Source organism: Artemia franciscana, chromosome 9, assembly GCF_032884065.1.
Source record: "Artemia franciscana chromosome 9, ASM3288406v1, whole genome shotgun sequence".
Taxonomy (NCBI): Eukaryota; Metazoa; Arthropoda; class Branchiopoda; order Anostraca; family Artemiidae; genus Artemia; species Artemia franciscana.
The window spans coordinates 41,455,249-41,471,526 of NC_088871.1; the positions used below are offsets into that span (position 1 = coordinate 41,455,249).

The 16,278-nt window shown below is 32.0% G+C and overlaps 1 long non-coding RNA gene across 1 annotated transcript in view; it reads left to right on the forward strand.

Annotated features, from left to right (window-relative positions):
* LOC136031423 (uncharacterized) overlaps positions 1-7,569 on the forward strand; it is a 9,615-nt gene extending 2,046 nt beyond the window's left edge. Inside the window, exon 2 of the long non-coding RNA XR_010618506.1 lies at positions 6,425-7,569. This is a non-coding gene — a long non-coding RNA (uncharacterized LOC136031423). The remainder of the gene's footprint in view (positions 1-6,424) is intronic.
* Positions 7,570-16,278: the final 8,709 nt, after the last annotated feature.

Here is a 16,278-nt window from a genome sequence, read left to right on the forward strand (position 1 = left end):
TTTTTAGTTTTTAGTTTTTTACCTTTTTTTAAGTTTTTTTTTAGTTTTTTAGATTTTTTAGTTATTTTAGTAGTTTTTTACTTGTTTTTTAGTTTATTTTTCTTCTTTTGTATTAATGCTAAAGCCAAGGTTCGAACCTGGAACCTCTCGGACCTAGAACCTGGAACATTACGATTTACCAACTCAGCTACTTCGGCTTGAATACATTTACCTTTTTTAGTTTTTTTTTTATTTTTATTTTTATTTTTTTTAGTTTTCTTTTTCTCCTTTATTTGTCAGTTTTTTCCTTTTTTTTAGTTTTTTTTCTTTTTCAGTTTTTAGTTTTTTAGTTTTTTTTATTAGTTTTTAGTTTTTTTTCTTTTTAGTTTTTTGTAGTTTTTACCTTTTTTTAGTTTTTTTAGTTTTTTTTTACTTTTTTACTTTTTAGTTTTTTACCCTTTTTTACTTTTTTAGCTTTTTAGTTTTTTTTAGTATTTTCTTTTTAGTTTTTTTTTGTAGTTTTTATCTTTTTTAGTTTTTTTTCTTCTTTTGTATTAATGCTAAAGCCAAGGTTCGAACCTGGAACCTCTCGGACCTAGAACCTGGAACATAACGCTTTACTAACTAAGCTACTGTATTTGTATTTGTATCGGATTAACGACGCTTCTTGACCACTAAGGTTCCTGCGTCGGCCCTGTAGTGCATTCCTGCAGCATGGTTCGATCTCTGGGTCCCGTATTACCACGATAAGGTCAAACCCACTGCGCCAAAACAGGTAGTTATATAACTGAGCTACTTCGGCTTGAATACATTCGTTTTTGAATTTGTATGTAATGAAATAATTCAGACGTCATATGCGGACAGTGACGTCACTCGACAGACACACAGACAACTTCTTTTTATATATATGGATAGACTAGCTGTTGGGGTGGCGCTTCGCGCCACCCCAACACCTAGTTGGTGGGGGCGCTTCGCCCCTACCAAGCCCCCCCCGCGCGCGTAAGTCGTTACGCGCCATATTAGTTACAAGCCATTGTAGTTGTGTCCCTGTGTCCCACCTGTGAATATATACATATATATATATATATATATATATATATATATATATAATATATATATATATATATATATATATATATATATATATATATATATATACATATATATATATATATATATATATATATATATATATATATATATATATATATATATATATATATATATATATGTATATATATATATATCTATATATATAAAAATAAATTGTCTGTGTGTGGATCTGTGGATCTGTGGATCAGGTGACGTCATGTTTGTCCGCATATGACGTCTGAATTATTTCACACTAATACAAAATAAGAAAAAAAACTAAAAAAGGTAAAAACTACAAAAAAAACTAAAAAGAAAAAAAAAAACTAAAAAAGCTAAAAAACTAAAAAAAACTAAAAAAAGGTAAAAAACTAAAAACTAAAAAAAACTGAAAAAACTAAAAAAAGGCAAAAACTACAAAAAAAACTAAAAACTAATAAAAAAACTAAAAAATCTAAAAAACTAAAAAAACTAAAAAAACTAAAAAAACTAAAAAAAGGTAAAAAACTAAAAAAAAAACTAAAAACTAAAAAAGAAAAAAACTAAAAAAAGGAAAAGACTGAAAAATAAAAGAGAAAAAGAAAACTAAAAAATATGAATAAAAATACAAAAAAATAAAAAAGATAAAAACTACAAAAAAACTAAAAAGAAAAAACGAAAAAAAACTAAAAAAGCTAAAAAAATAAAAGAAGCAAAAATCTAAAGAAGGTAAAAACTACAAAAAAAAAGAAAACAAAATAAAAAAATCTAAAAAAGCTTAAAAACTAAAAAAAAAACTAAAAAAAGATAAAAAACTAAAAAAAAAACTAAAAAAAGGAAAAAACCATAAAATAAACTAAAAACTAATAAAAAGAAAATAAAAAAGCTAAAAAACTAAAAAAACTAAAAAAAACTAAAAAAGGTAAAAACTAAAAGAACTAAAAAAGAAAAAAAAATAAAAAAAGGAAAAAACTGAAAAATAAAGGAGAAAAAGAAAACTAAAAAAATATAAATAAAAATAAAAAAACTAAAAAGATAAAAACTTCAAAAAAAACTAAAAGAAAAAAGAAAAAAACTAAAAAACCTAAAAAAAGGTAAAAACCAATAAAAAAAAAACTAAAAACAAAAAAAGGGAAAAAATTAAAAATTTATTTCATCATAAGTTTTCAACTGACGAAATTACAGACCGGGACATCGGGACACAAATGACGACCGGGACACCGGCACATAGGGAATATGAATGACGACACTCAAAGAGAAAGCGACCGGGACAAAAGGAATGTTCGATTAGCAATCAACAAAGCACCGGGACACAAATGACGACCGGGACACAGGGATTATAAATGACGACCAGGATATAAGTAAAAAAAACTAAAAAAACTAAAAAAAAGGTAAAAACTACAAAAAAACTAAAAAGAAAAAAAAAAAAACTAATAAAAAAACTAAAAAATCTAAAAATCTAAATAAACTAAAAAAGAAAAAAAATAAAAAAGGAAAAAAATAAAGGAGAAAAACAAAACTAAAAAACGAATGTATACACAGACCGGGACACCGGGATACAAATGACGACCGGGACACAGGGAATATAAATGACGACCGGGACACAGGGACACAACTACAACGGGGACGCCGGGGGGCACAGGGGGATATAAATGACGACCGAGACACCGGGACACATGGAATATAAATGACGCCCGGGACACTCAAAGAGAAATCACAGACTGGGACACCGGGACACAAATGACGACCGGGACACAGGGACAAAACTACAAAGGGGATGCCGGGGGGCACAAGGGGATATATAAATGACGATGGCGACACAGGGAATGGTAGATTAGCAATCACCATCAACAAAGCTCAAGGGCAATCATTAGAATCATTAGGTATAGATCTGAATACGGATTGTTTTCCCATGGACCATTATATGTTGCATTTTCAAGAGTCGGTAAACAATCTATTTATATGCACATACAATGGGACAGCAAAGAATGTTGTATATTCGCAAGTTTTACGTAGTTAAAAACATATATATATATATATATATACTAGCTGTTGGGGTGGCGCTTCGCGCCACCCCAACACCTAGTTGGTGGGGGCGCTTCGCGCCCCCCCCAAGCCCCCCCGCGCGCGTAAGTCGTTACGCGCCATAATAGTTACGCGCCATTGTAGTTGTGTCCCTATGTCCCACCTGTGAATATAGATATATATATATATATATGGTTTTAACTACGTAAAACTTGCGAATATACAACATTCTTTGCTGTCCCATTGTCTTTGCATATAAATAGATTGTCAGGTTATCCCCCTGTTAACCCCGGTGTCCCCGTTGTAGTTGTGTCCCTGTGTCCCGGTCGTCATTTATATTCCCTGTGTCCCGGGTCCCGGTCATCATTTGTATCCCGGTGTCCCGGTCTGTATATACATTCGTTTTTTAGTTTTGTTTTTCTCCTTTATTTTTTTCCTTTTTTTTTCTTTTTTAGCTTATTTAGATTTTTAGATTTTTTAGTTTTTTTTATTAGTTTTTAGTTTTTATTTCTTTTTAGTTTTTTGTCCCGGTCGTCATTTATATCCCCCTGTTTCCCCCGGTGTCCCCGTTGTAGTTGTGTCCCTGTGTCCCGGTCGTTATTTATATTCCCTGTGTCCCGGTCGTCATTTGTATCCCGGTGTACCGGTCTGTATATACATTCGTTTTTTAGTTTTGTTTTTCTCCTTTATTTTTTTCCTTTTTTTTTCTTTTTAGTTTATTTAGATTTTTAGATTTTTTAGTTTTTTTATTAGTTTTTAGTTTTTTTTTCTTTTTAGTTTTTTTGTAGTTTTTTACCTTCTTTTTAGTTTTGTTAATTTTTTTTTTTACTTGTGTCCTGGTCGTCATTTATACTCCCTGTGTCCCGGTGCTTTGTTGATTGCTAATCGAACATTCCTTTTGTCCTGGTCGCTTTCTCTTTGAGTGTCGTCATTTATTTTTTTTCTTTTTTAGTTCTTTTAGTTTTTACCTTTTTTAGTTTTTTTTTAGTTTTTAGTTTTTTTAGTTTTTTACCTTTTTTTAGTTTTTTTAGTTTTTTAGCTTTTTTATTTTTTTTATTAGTTTTTAGTTTTTTTGTAGTTTTTGCCTTTTTTTTTAGTTTTTTGTCCTGGTCGCTTTCTCTTTGAGTGTCGTCATTTATTAGTTTTTTCCTTTTTTTTTTTTAGTTTTTTATTGGTTTTTACCTTTATTTTAGCTTATTTTTCAGTTTTTTCCTTTTTTTTAGTTTTTTTTTTATTTTTTATTTTTTTTAGTTTTTTACCTTTTTTTAGTTTTTTTAGTTTTTTTAGTTTTTTAGCTTTTTTACTTTTTTTATTAGTTTTTAGTTTTTTTTTGTAGTTTTTGCCTTTTTTTAGTTTTTTCAGTTTTTTTTTTTAGTTTTTTATTGGTTTTTACCTTTATAGTTTTTTTAGTTTTTAGCTTTTTTATTTTTTTTATTAGTTTTTAGTTTTTTTTGTAGTTTTTGCCTTTTTTTAGTTTTTTCAGTTTTGACGTCACCTAATCCAGTTTTTTCAGGTGACGTCACCTGACACATCCATCCACACATCCATCCATCCATCCATCCACAGACAACTTATTTTTATATATATAGATATATATCTATATTCACAGGTGGGACATAGGGACACAACTACAATGGCGCGTAACTAATATGGCGCGTAACGACTTACGCGCGCGGGGGGGCTTGGGGGGGGGCGCGAAGCGCCCCCACCAACTAGGTGTTGGGGTGGCGCGAAGCCACCCCGAATGACTGATGAAGATGCTCAAAGAGTCTATGCCAAAAAACTTGCTGCTGATAGTTCCTCGGCACGCTTTCTTTTCTGACTTTCTCTATCAGCAGCAAGTTTTTTGGCATAGACTCTTTGAGCATCTTCATCAGTCATTGTAAACTTAAACATTAATAGATTTCTACGTGAACATATGTCTTATATAACTTGAATGACGTCACCGTCAAAGCAAAAATGACGGCAACTAATTTCATGACTTAATTTCAGAACTTAATTTCTGTGTTGACTGACGTCATGAAATTAGTTGTCGTCATTTTTGTTATGACGATGCTTAGTATATTGTAAAACACATTAATTTGGTTAATAATATACCATTTAAAACACCAAAATGAACATGCTGGAGTAGTCACTCGGTGAGAGAGGGTGTCAGAACGGAGAATGAAGGTCCCAGGTTCAAATCCTGGTTAGGTTAAAAAAGGTAAAAATCTAAAAACTAAAAAAAAAAACTGAAAAAACTAAAAAAGGCAAAAACTACAAAAAAAACTAAAAACTAAAAAAAAAAATTAAGAATAAAAATAAAAAAAAATAAAAAAGATAAAAACTAAAAAAAAAGTAAAAAGAAAAAACGAAAAAAAACTAAAAAAGCTAAAAAAAGGTAAAAACCAATAAAAAACTGAAAAGAAAAAAAGGAATAAAACTAAAAAAATTTTCATCTAAAAAACTAAAAAAAACTAAAAAAGGTAAAAACTAAAAGAACTAAAAAGAAAAAAAAAACTAAAAAAAGGAAAAAAAACTGAAAAATAAAGGAGAAAAAGAAAACTAAAAAAATATAAATAAAAATTAAAAAAACTAAAAAGATAAAAACTTCAAAAAAAAACTAAAAAGAAAAAAGAAAAAAACTAAAAAACCTAAAAAAAGGTCAAAACCAATAAAAAAAACTAAAAGGAAAAAAAGGGAAAAAATTAAAAATTTATTTCATCATATACCAATTCAAAAACGAATGTATACCGGGATGACGACCGGGACACAGGGAATATAAATGACACAACTACAACGGGGACGCCGGGGAGCACAGGGGGATATAAATGACGACCGGGACACCGGGACACAAGGAATATAAATGACGCCCGGGACACTCAAAGAGAAATCAGAGACTGGGACACCGGGACACAAATGACGACCGGGACACAGGGAATATAAATGACGACCGGGACACAGGGACATAACTACAAAGGGGACGCCGGGGTGCACGGGGGGATATATAAATGACGATGGCGACTCAGGGAATGGTCGATTAGCAATCACCATCAACAAAGCTCAAGGGCAATCATTAGAATCATGAGGTATAGATCTGAATACGGATTGTTTTCCCATTGACCATTATATGTTGCATGTTCAAGAGTCGGTAAACCTGACAATCTATTTATATGCACAGACAATGGGACAGCAAAGAATGTTGTATATTCGCAAGTTTTACGTAGTTAAAAACATATATATATATATATATATATATATATATATATATATATATATATATATATATATATATATATATATATATATATATATATATATATATATCTATATATATAAAAATAAGTTGTCTGTGTGTGGATCTGTGGATCAGGTGACGTCATGTTTGTTCGCATATGACGTCTGAATTATTTCACACTAATACAAAAGAAGAAAAAAACTAAAAAAGGTAAAAACTACAAAAAAAACTAAAAAGAAAAAAAAACTAAAAAAGCTAAAAAACTAAAAAAAACTAAAAAAAGGTAAAAATCTAATAACTAAAAAAAACTGAAAAAAATAAAAAAAGGCAAAAACTACAAAAAAAATAAAAACTAATAAAAAAACTAAAAAAGCTAAAAAACTAAAAAAACTAAAAAAAAACTAAAAAAAGGTAAAAAACTAAAAAAAACTAAAAACTAAAAAAGAAAAAAACTAAAAAAAAGGAAAAAACTGAAAAATAAAAGAGAAAAAGAAAACTAAAAAAATATGAATAAATATATATAAAAATAAGTTGTTCGCGGGTTATGTCTGTATGTCTGTCTGTCGAGTGACGTCGTGTTTGTCCGCATATGACGTCTGAATTATTTCACACTAATACAAAAGAAGAAAAAAAACTAAAAAAGGTAAAAACTACAAAAAAAAACTAAAAAGAAAAAAAACTAAAAAAGCTAAAAAACTAAAAAAAACTAAAAAAAGGGAAAAAACTAAAAACTAAAAAAAAACTAAAAAAACTAAAAAAATGGTAAAAACTACAAAAAAACTAAAAACTAATAAAAAAACTAAAAAATCTAAAAATATAAATAAACTAAAAAAGAAAAAAAAGAAAAAAGGAAAAAAATAAAGGAGAAAAACAAAACTAAAAAACGAATATATATACAGACCGGGACACCGGGATACAAATGATGACCGGGACACAGGGAATATAAATGACGACTGGGACAGAGGGACACAACTACAATGGGGACGCCGGGGGGCACAGGGGGATATAAATGACGACCGGGACACCGGGACACAAGGAATATAAATGACGCCCGGGACACTCAAAGAGAAATCACAGACTGGAACACCGGGACACAAATGACGACCGGGACACAGGGAATATAAATGACGACCGGGACACAGGGACATAACTACAAAGGGGACGCCGGGGTGCACAGGGGGATATATAAATGACGATGGCGACTCAGGGAATGGTCGATTAGCAATCACCATCAACAAAGCTCAAGGGCAATCATTAGAATCATGAGGTATAGATCTGAATACGGATTGTTTTCCCATGGACCATTATATGTTGCATGTTCAAGAGTCGGTAAACCTGACAATCTATTTATATGCACAGACAATGGGACAGCAAAGAATGTTGTATATTCGCAAGTTTTACGTAGTTAAAAACATATATATATATATATATATATATATATATATATATATATATATATATATATATATATATATATATATATATATATATATATATATATATATATATATATATATATATATATATATATCTATATTCACAGGTGGGACATAGGGACACAACTACAATGGCGCGTAACTAATATGGCGCGTAACGACTTACGCGCGCGGGGGGGCTTGGGGGGGGGGGCGCGAAGCGCCCCCACCAACTAGGTGTTGGGGTGGCGCGAAGCGCCACCCCAACAGCTAGTATATATATATATATATATATATATATATATATATATATATATATATATATATATATATATATATATATATATATATATATATATATCTAAATTCACAGGTGGGACATAGGGACACAACTACAATGGCGCGTAACTAATATGGCGCGTAACGACTTACGCGCGCGGGGGGGCTTGGGGGGGGGGCGCGAAGCGCCCCCACCAACTAGGTGTTGGGGTGGCGCGAAGCGCCACCCCAACAGCTAGTATATATCTATATATATAAAAATAAGTTGTCTGTGTGTGGATCTGTGGATGGATCAGGTGACGTCATGTTTGTTCGCATATGACGTCTGAATTATTTCACACTAATACAAAAGAAGAAAAAAACTAAAAAAGGTAAAAACTACAAAAAAAACTAAAAAGAAAAAAAACTAAAAAAGCTAAAAAACTAAAAAAACTAAAAAAAACTAAAAAAAGGTAAAAAACTAAAAAAAACTAAAAACTAAAAAAGAAAAAAACTAAAAAAAAGGAAAAAACTGAAAAATAAAAGAGAAAAAGAAAACTAAAAAAATATGAATAAATATATATAAAAATAAGTTGTTTGTGGGTTATGTCTGTCTGTCTGTCTGTCGAGTGACGTCGTGTTTGTCCGCATATGACGTCTGAATTATTTCACACTAATACAAAAGAAGAAAAAAACTAAAAAGGTAAAAACTACAAAAAAAAACTAAAAAGAAAAAAAACTAAAAAAGCTAAAAAACTAAAAAAAACTAAAAAAAGGTAAAAAACTAAAAACTGAAAAAAACTGAAAAAACTAAAAAAAGCCAAAAACTAAAAAAAAACTAAAAACTAATAAAAAAACTAAAAAAGCTAAAAAACTAAAAAAACTAAAAAAACTAAAAAAAGGTAAAAAACAAAAAAACTAAAAACTAAAAAAGAAAAAACTAAAAAAAAGGAAAAAACTGAAAAATAAGAGAAAAAGAAAACTAAAAAAATATTAATAAATATAAAAAATATAAATATAAATATAATATAAATTAGCAATCAACAAAGCACCGAGACACAAATGACGACCGGGACACAGGGAGTATAAATGACGACCAGGACATAAGTAAAAAAAAAAAAATAAAAAAACTAAAAAAATGGTAAAAACTACAAAAAAACTAAAAACTAATAAAAAAACTAAAAAATCTAAAAATCTAAATAAACTAAAAAAGAAAAAAAAGAAAAAAGGAAAAAAATAAAGGAGAAAAACAAAACTAAAAAACGAATGTATATACAGACCGGGACACCGGGATACAAATGACGACCGGGACACAGGGAATATAAATGACGACCGGGACACAGGGACACAACTACAATGGGGACGCCGGGGGGCACAGGGGGATATAAATGACGACCGGGACACCGGGACACAAGGAATATAAATGACGCCCGGGACACTCAAAGAGAAATCACAGACTGGAACACCGGGACACAAATGACGACCGGGACACAGGGAATATAAATGACGACCGGGACACAGGGACATAACTACAAAGGGGACGCCGGGGTGCACAGGGGGATATATAAATGACGATGGCGACTCAGGGAATGGTCGATTAGCAATCACCATCAACAAAGCTCAAGGGCAATCATTAGAATCATGAGGTATAGATCTGAATACGGATTGTTTTCCCATGGACCATTATATGTTGCATGTTCAAGAGTCGGTAAACCTGACAATCTATTTATATGCACAGACAATGGGACAGCAAAGAATGTTGTATATTCGCAAGTTTTACGTAGTTAAAAACATATATATATATATATATATATATATATATATATATATATATATATATATATATATATATATATATATATATATATATATATATATATATATATATATATATATATATATATATATATATATATATATATATATATATATATATATATAATATATATATATATATATATATATATATATATATATATATCTATATTCACAGGTGGGACATAGGGACACAACTACAATGGCGCGTAACTAATATGGCGCGTAACGACTTACGCGCGCGGGGGGGCTTGGGGGGGGCGCGAAGCGCCCCCACCAACTAGGTGTCGGGGTGGCGCGAAGCGCCACCCCAACAGCTAGTATATATATATATATATATGTTTTTAACTACGTAAAACTTGCGAATATACAACATTCTTCGCTGTCCCATTGTCTATGCATATAAATAGATTGTCAGGTTTACCGACTCTTAAACATGCAACATATAATTGTCCATGGGAGAACAATCCGTATTCAGATCTATACCTCATGGTTCTAATGATTGCCCTTGAGCTTTGTTGATGGTAATTGCTAATCGACCATTCCCTGTGTCGCCGTCGTCATTTATATATCCCCCTCTGCCCCCCCCCCCCGGCGTCCCCCGTTGTAGTTGTGTCCCTGTGTCCCGGTCGTCATTTATATTCCCTGTGTCCCAGTCGTCATTTGTGTCCCGCTGTCCCAGTTTGTAATTTCTCTTTGAGTGTCCCGTTCGTCATTTATATTCCTTGTGTCCCGGTGTCCCGGTCGTCATTTGTGTCCCGGTCTGTACATACATTCGTTTTTGAATTGGTCTTTTTTTTAGTTTTTAGTTTTTTACCTTTTTTTATTTTATTTTTGTTATACCTCATGATTCTAATGATTGTCCTTGAGCTTTGTTGATGGTGATTGCTAATCGAACATTCCCTGTGTCCCCGTCGTCATTTATATATCCCCCTGTGCCCCCCGGCGTCTCCGTTGTAGTTTTGTCCCTGTGTCCCGGTCGTCATTTATATTCCCTGTGTCCCGGTCGTCATTTGTGTCCCGGTTTCCCGGTCTGTATATACATTCGTTTTTAAATTGGTATATGATGAAATAAATTTTTAGTTTTTACCTTTTTAGTCCAGCGACTACGTCTTTAGGGATATTGAACATATTATCCCCCCACAATTATGCAATTCGCCCATTGTGCTTTATAAAAAATGTTGCTTTAAACTAAATCAAAAGGCATTGTGTTTATGGTTGCCAGTAAGACATCTCAGCTATATATCGAAAACAACTGGGTGTATTAAGTTGACACTTTTGGAGCTACTACTATTACTACTTCTGCTCTTACAATTCAAATACATAAAAAGAATGTAAATGTATTCAGATTGTCAAAGAGCATAGATAGACTCTTTTAGGAACGATATTAAGTTTAATTTTTCAGATGAACCTCAGGAGTTATAAAATTAGATAAAAAAAAAAAAAAAAAAGAATACTGTTTGGGTCAGGAAAAATTGTTGAAAAAGTTTCTCTAACATACAAATAGCAACCCAAATTATATAATAACCCCCATACCTTCTTAAAACCAGAACAAAATTTGTGCTTTGCTGAAAACAAAATATGGTTTAAATGTTTTTACTTTTTACTTTCACAAATGAAAAATTGTCAAAACGTTAAGAAATAAATATCATTATATGTCAATTAAACTGACAATTTACGGTCATTTTTTGTTTGTTTTTTCAGTAGAGCTAAAATTATGGTCTGGTCTTGAGAAAGCATGGAGGTTTTCAGCCTTGTCATGTTAATATCTGCTCGTTTTGAGTTTGACTCGGCTATTCATTGTAATTTCTGTTCATTTTGAGTTTCATTTATTTATTGATGGTGATTTGTGGTGTCTTTACGGTTGGATGATTATTTGACTTTATTTTTGCTCATTTTTGGCTTAATAGAGCTCTCTATTTTCTTTGAAAAATTTGTTTTGTAGAAAGTTTCTTAAATTAACACAAGTTATAGAACGGAGTAATTCTGTTACAATGAAACGTATACAGATTACGAAAAGTATAATTCAACAATCCGAAACTATGCACAATTTATGGTGAAATTTCTGTTGTGGGTCAAAAGAAACAGAATAAAAAAAAAAGAAGTCCATGACTCAGAACCCATTAAATTGAATTTTTTTTTCTTATTTGGTCACGTTAATAGTTCCCTGTATGAGAACGTCAACGCCGTAGTCAGACAATACGTCCCGCAGTTTCTGTAGCTATAATTATGCCAAGATCTAGAAAATTCGTGCTGAGCGCAGGAGGCTAGCTCTAATTTAAAAATAAATTGAAAACTAAAGCAGTCAAAATAATAGTACTATCAACAATAATCCTGGGTGGTAAAATAAATGCTACCAGCTACTCATTTTTTTGTGTGACCATATATCAGAAATACAAAATAAACATTGAAATTTATTCGTCATTCTTTTAATGCAGAAAATAATTTATAAGCCCATTAGTCAGGAAATGAGATTGAAACTGTCAACCTTCGGATATAAACACACAACTGAATTCTTTTTAAAGAAGAGATCAAATTTCACAGAAAAAAAAAAATCTTTAGGAAAGGTAAAAAACATTGAAAAAAGATAGAATGATCGGTCCTGACATGCAACGTTATTATGAAACGCATTCATAGATTGGTATTTATTAATGCAAACACAAGTATGTCACAACTGAACTCAAAAACACACAACTGAATTCTTTTTAAAGAAGAGATCAAATTTCACAAAAAAAATCTTTAAGGAGGTAAAAAAATATTGAAAAAAGACAGAACGATCAATCCTGATGTGCAACGTTACTATGAAACGCGTTCATAGATTAGTATTTGTTACTGCAAACACAAAATATATGTCCAACAGAATTATAACTCTAGCCAACGGAGAGGAGAATTTGATGGGCCAGTTTAATTTATAACACGAGACTTACGCAACGCTTCGTAGCACAAACATGTTCAGACCAAAATAAGATTTTAAAAAGGTAGAGAAAGAACGGCAGTATAAAACAATCAAAATTAAAACTAAGTTTATCAGTCCTCATATTCTGACAAGGATGAATCTTCGAATTGTAAATGACGAACATTGCTGTGGGGTTATCTCAGCTAGATTCAAGTTATTTGCAAGATGAAAGATCTAGTACCTTATGAAATTATAGCCATTTCTGATTTCAGCAGAGGAAGATGAAGCTTCTTGGAGCAAACATGGACACAAGAAGCGAGAACTCTAGAAATAGCCTTATAATAGGAATAATTTGTTGGAGACTGAAAGCTATAGTTGCTAAATGGTAGTTTCAAACATATATATTTTACTTTGCAAGTCCAATAAAGTTCTAGAGGATTCTAGATTATACAGTTCTAGAGAATCTAGAGACAGTTATTTAAATTAGTTTATAATGCAGCTAACTACCAGTTTGAAGCCCTGTTTTTTTTTTTTTTTTTTTTTTTTTTTTTTTTTTTTTTTTTTTTACAAAATTGTTTACTTCTTTGGTCAATCACTAGGCAGATGTGCCACTTGAAGTCGAAGCAGGTTCGTTACAATTTATTCATCCCCATATTTAAAATCTGAACAATTATCACAGTCTGTGTGCACTTTCAGAAGCGGTGCCACAAAAAACAAAACAAGTATGATATGCTGTAAAATTTTCGATCCTCTGGCCCTTAAAACGGGGAGGGAGGGGCAAACAATTACTATTTACGTATAGCGTCACTGAATAAAGAAGCGTGACCCAATATAGCCAAATAAAAAAATTATTTAATGAAAATCTTCCTGATAAAACGTTTACTTAATGCTGGAATCCACGTCTAGTTTAGATTTTACTGTATGAAAAATATAAGATTTTGAGCCGTCTAAAGTTAAGACTGCCATAATATTTTCGGTAGATGACTGGAACTCTGATAGAAGCAGCATAGGAGCTATTTTATCGACTGTGCATATGCTTCCAGGTAAACATGCCACCTTGCGTCTTAAATGACCTCTGAAATAGGAAGGTTATTTAAGTAGCATTTTTATAGCTACTTGCTGATTCACTACCGCTAAAATTTTCATTTCCTTGTGGTTTTATGTGGCCCAAATTGTTGTTTTTGGGAACAAATACCTGAAATTGCCACTTCACTGTGGCTTGATCTTTTACTACATAAAAAAGCAGTAAGATGTCAAATATTCCTTCGAATGGACGATTTCGGTGATTTTGGCGATTTAAGGCCACTGACTCCATGCCCTGACCGTAGGAAAAGAAAAACGGGTAAAATGAATAAAAAAATTTTTTATGGGTCTCGCCGTCCTTTTCTGGGTGTGTTTTTCCCCATTTTCTAAAATTGTACAAATATGCTTTTCCTAGTAACTTCTGGTAGGCAACCTCAAACTTAATTATTCTTACATATAAGGAAATCACGATGAAAATGGAATACATTTCCATTATTTTTTTTTACTTTCACTCACTAATGGCACGGGATGGTCTTCCCTTTAGCTCGCCACAACTATCATCATCATAGCCTTATGTCATATTGTCATCAATGTCATTTTGACATTTGACATTTGGTCAATGAACCATTGGACTGTATATTCAGAATCGTATGAAGGTCTTTGGAAACCAAAAACTGAATGTTGTTCGCGTGTATGGATGTTACTATAGAGTTTCGATCATAGGCACAGGTGTCTCTTTACTTACAGTGTGTTACCACAAATTGTTGGATAAGTTCTGATCCACTGATGAAATAGTCTTTTAGCCTGGAAAACGGTCAGGGGAAAATGTGACGTATTTGGCGCTATAATGATTTAGTATTTGAAATTTGCAGGGAGTGTCCTAGAAGTATGCCCTCGGAATTCTATTGCCCTTGCAGGACTTCTAAAGACCCATTCATAGTTATTTTTTTTTGTTATATTGATAGGTTTTTTCCAACATGTGTTGACTTCAGATGGCTTAATGCTGCGAGTATCTGTCAGCTGCGGTGGTGGTAATACCTCAGGCAAATAGAAGCTATTAAAAAGGTTTTTGGACGTGTTTACCTAACCAAAATGAAGAAATAATACAAAATAAATATATAATCACCTTTATATGTCGTGATGAACGTACATGCAAAATGAAAACATGTTATTTATTTATGAAATTCACTCGATTGAAGTCCTGCTTTTTAGCTTTTCAGTTTCTGAGTTTTATTTTGTGTTTTTTTTCCCGTACTTTGTCTTACTTTTACTTTCTGTCAGTGCTGGATACCGCATTTGATTGTTTCGAAAACAAAATATCTGCTTTTAGTAATTCAAATGTAGTTAGACTGTTTTATTATTATTATTATTACTGTTATTTCGATTCATTTGCACCATCTTTTTCTTTACTAACATAGAAAAAGAAAAAAAAGTTTTATGGGGATTAAGAAGTTGGGAAAGTTCGTGGGTACAGATATCATACATTAAGATCATTATTTATAATCTATATATGATTTAATTTGGATTGAAGGGTCTGTTTGGTTATTACATTTATGTTGTTGTATTTTTGTGTTAGCCGTGGCCCATAAAGGTTTTTAGGTTAATAAAAGTCATACCATACGAAATATGTTTTACTCTTTGTTTTCTTCGAAATCTGCGTAATTTTATTTATTGAAAAGCAACGTAGATCATCGTTGTGGTAATGGAGTTCTTGTCTTAGCCCCCTTCATTCACAGACTGGGTTATTTGATAATCTACTACATTGAACACTTCTACTTACTTGCTCTTTTCGTAGACGAACGACTTTTACGATATAACATACCCCGCATGGACTTTCTGGGAAGGGGGACCAGCAATTTCTCTGTATCCTCGTGGCCTGGGACGTTGGGATCAACATAGAATATCCGTCAGAAAAGCAGCCAAAAAATGGCCATGGAAAAAGAAGAAAGATGTCGCTTTTTTTCGAGGCTCAAGGACTAGTGGTGAAAGGGACCCGCTTGTCTTACTTTCAAGAAAAAGGCCAGATCTAGTCGACGCTCAGTATACCAAGAATCAAGCGTGGAGATCTGAAAAGGTAGGGTAACTGGTAAAATTAAAATAAAAAAGTATATTGACAGACTTCAAATTTGGGAATCTGAGACAAGTTATTTTTTGATGACGGTGAGAACAGTAAAGAAAATGTGGAACATTTCAAGCCAAATTGCCCCTAGGCTGTCAGTAAAGTAAAAAAAAAAATCTTATAATTTCTTACGAAGAAAAAAACTGACGGGGATCGTTCAGTGTTGTGTAATTTGTTGTCTATTGCTGCAAGGTCTCTCGTAAAACCTAAAAATGTTTTGGATTTCTGTTAAAAGCATTTGACGGGACTGTTTTTTACTCTGTTAATTCTTTTTTTTCGTCAATGTTTGTCATTGATAGAACAATTTGCAATAAACAAATGTCGGCGGATTATATTACGATGGCTGAGATAAGTTAAATTTTTGACGGACAGTAAGAACAGTAAAGAACATCGAATATTTCGAGTCAGATTTCCTCGATGCTGTCAGAATAGTAAATATCTCGTAAGAAGGAAAACCTTGGGG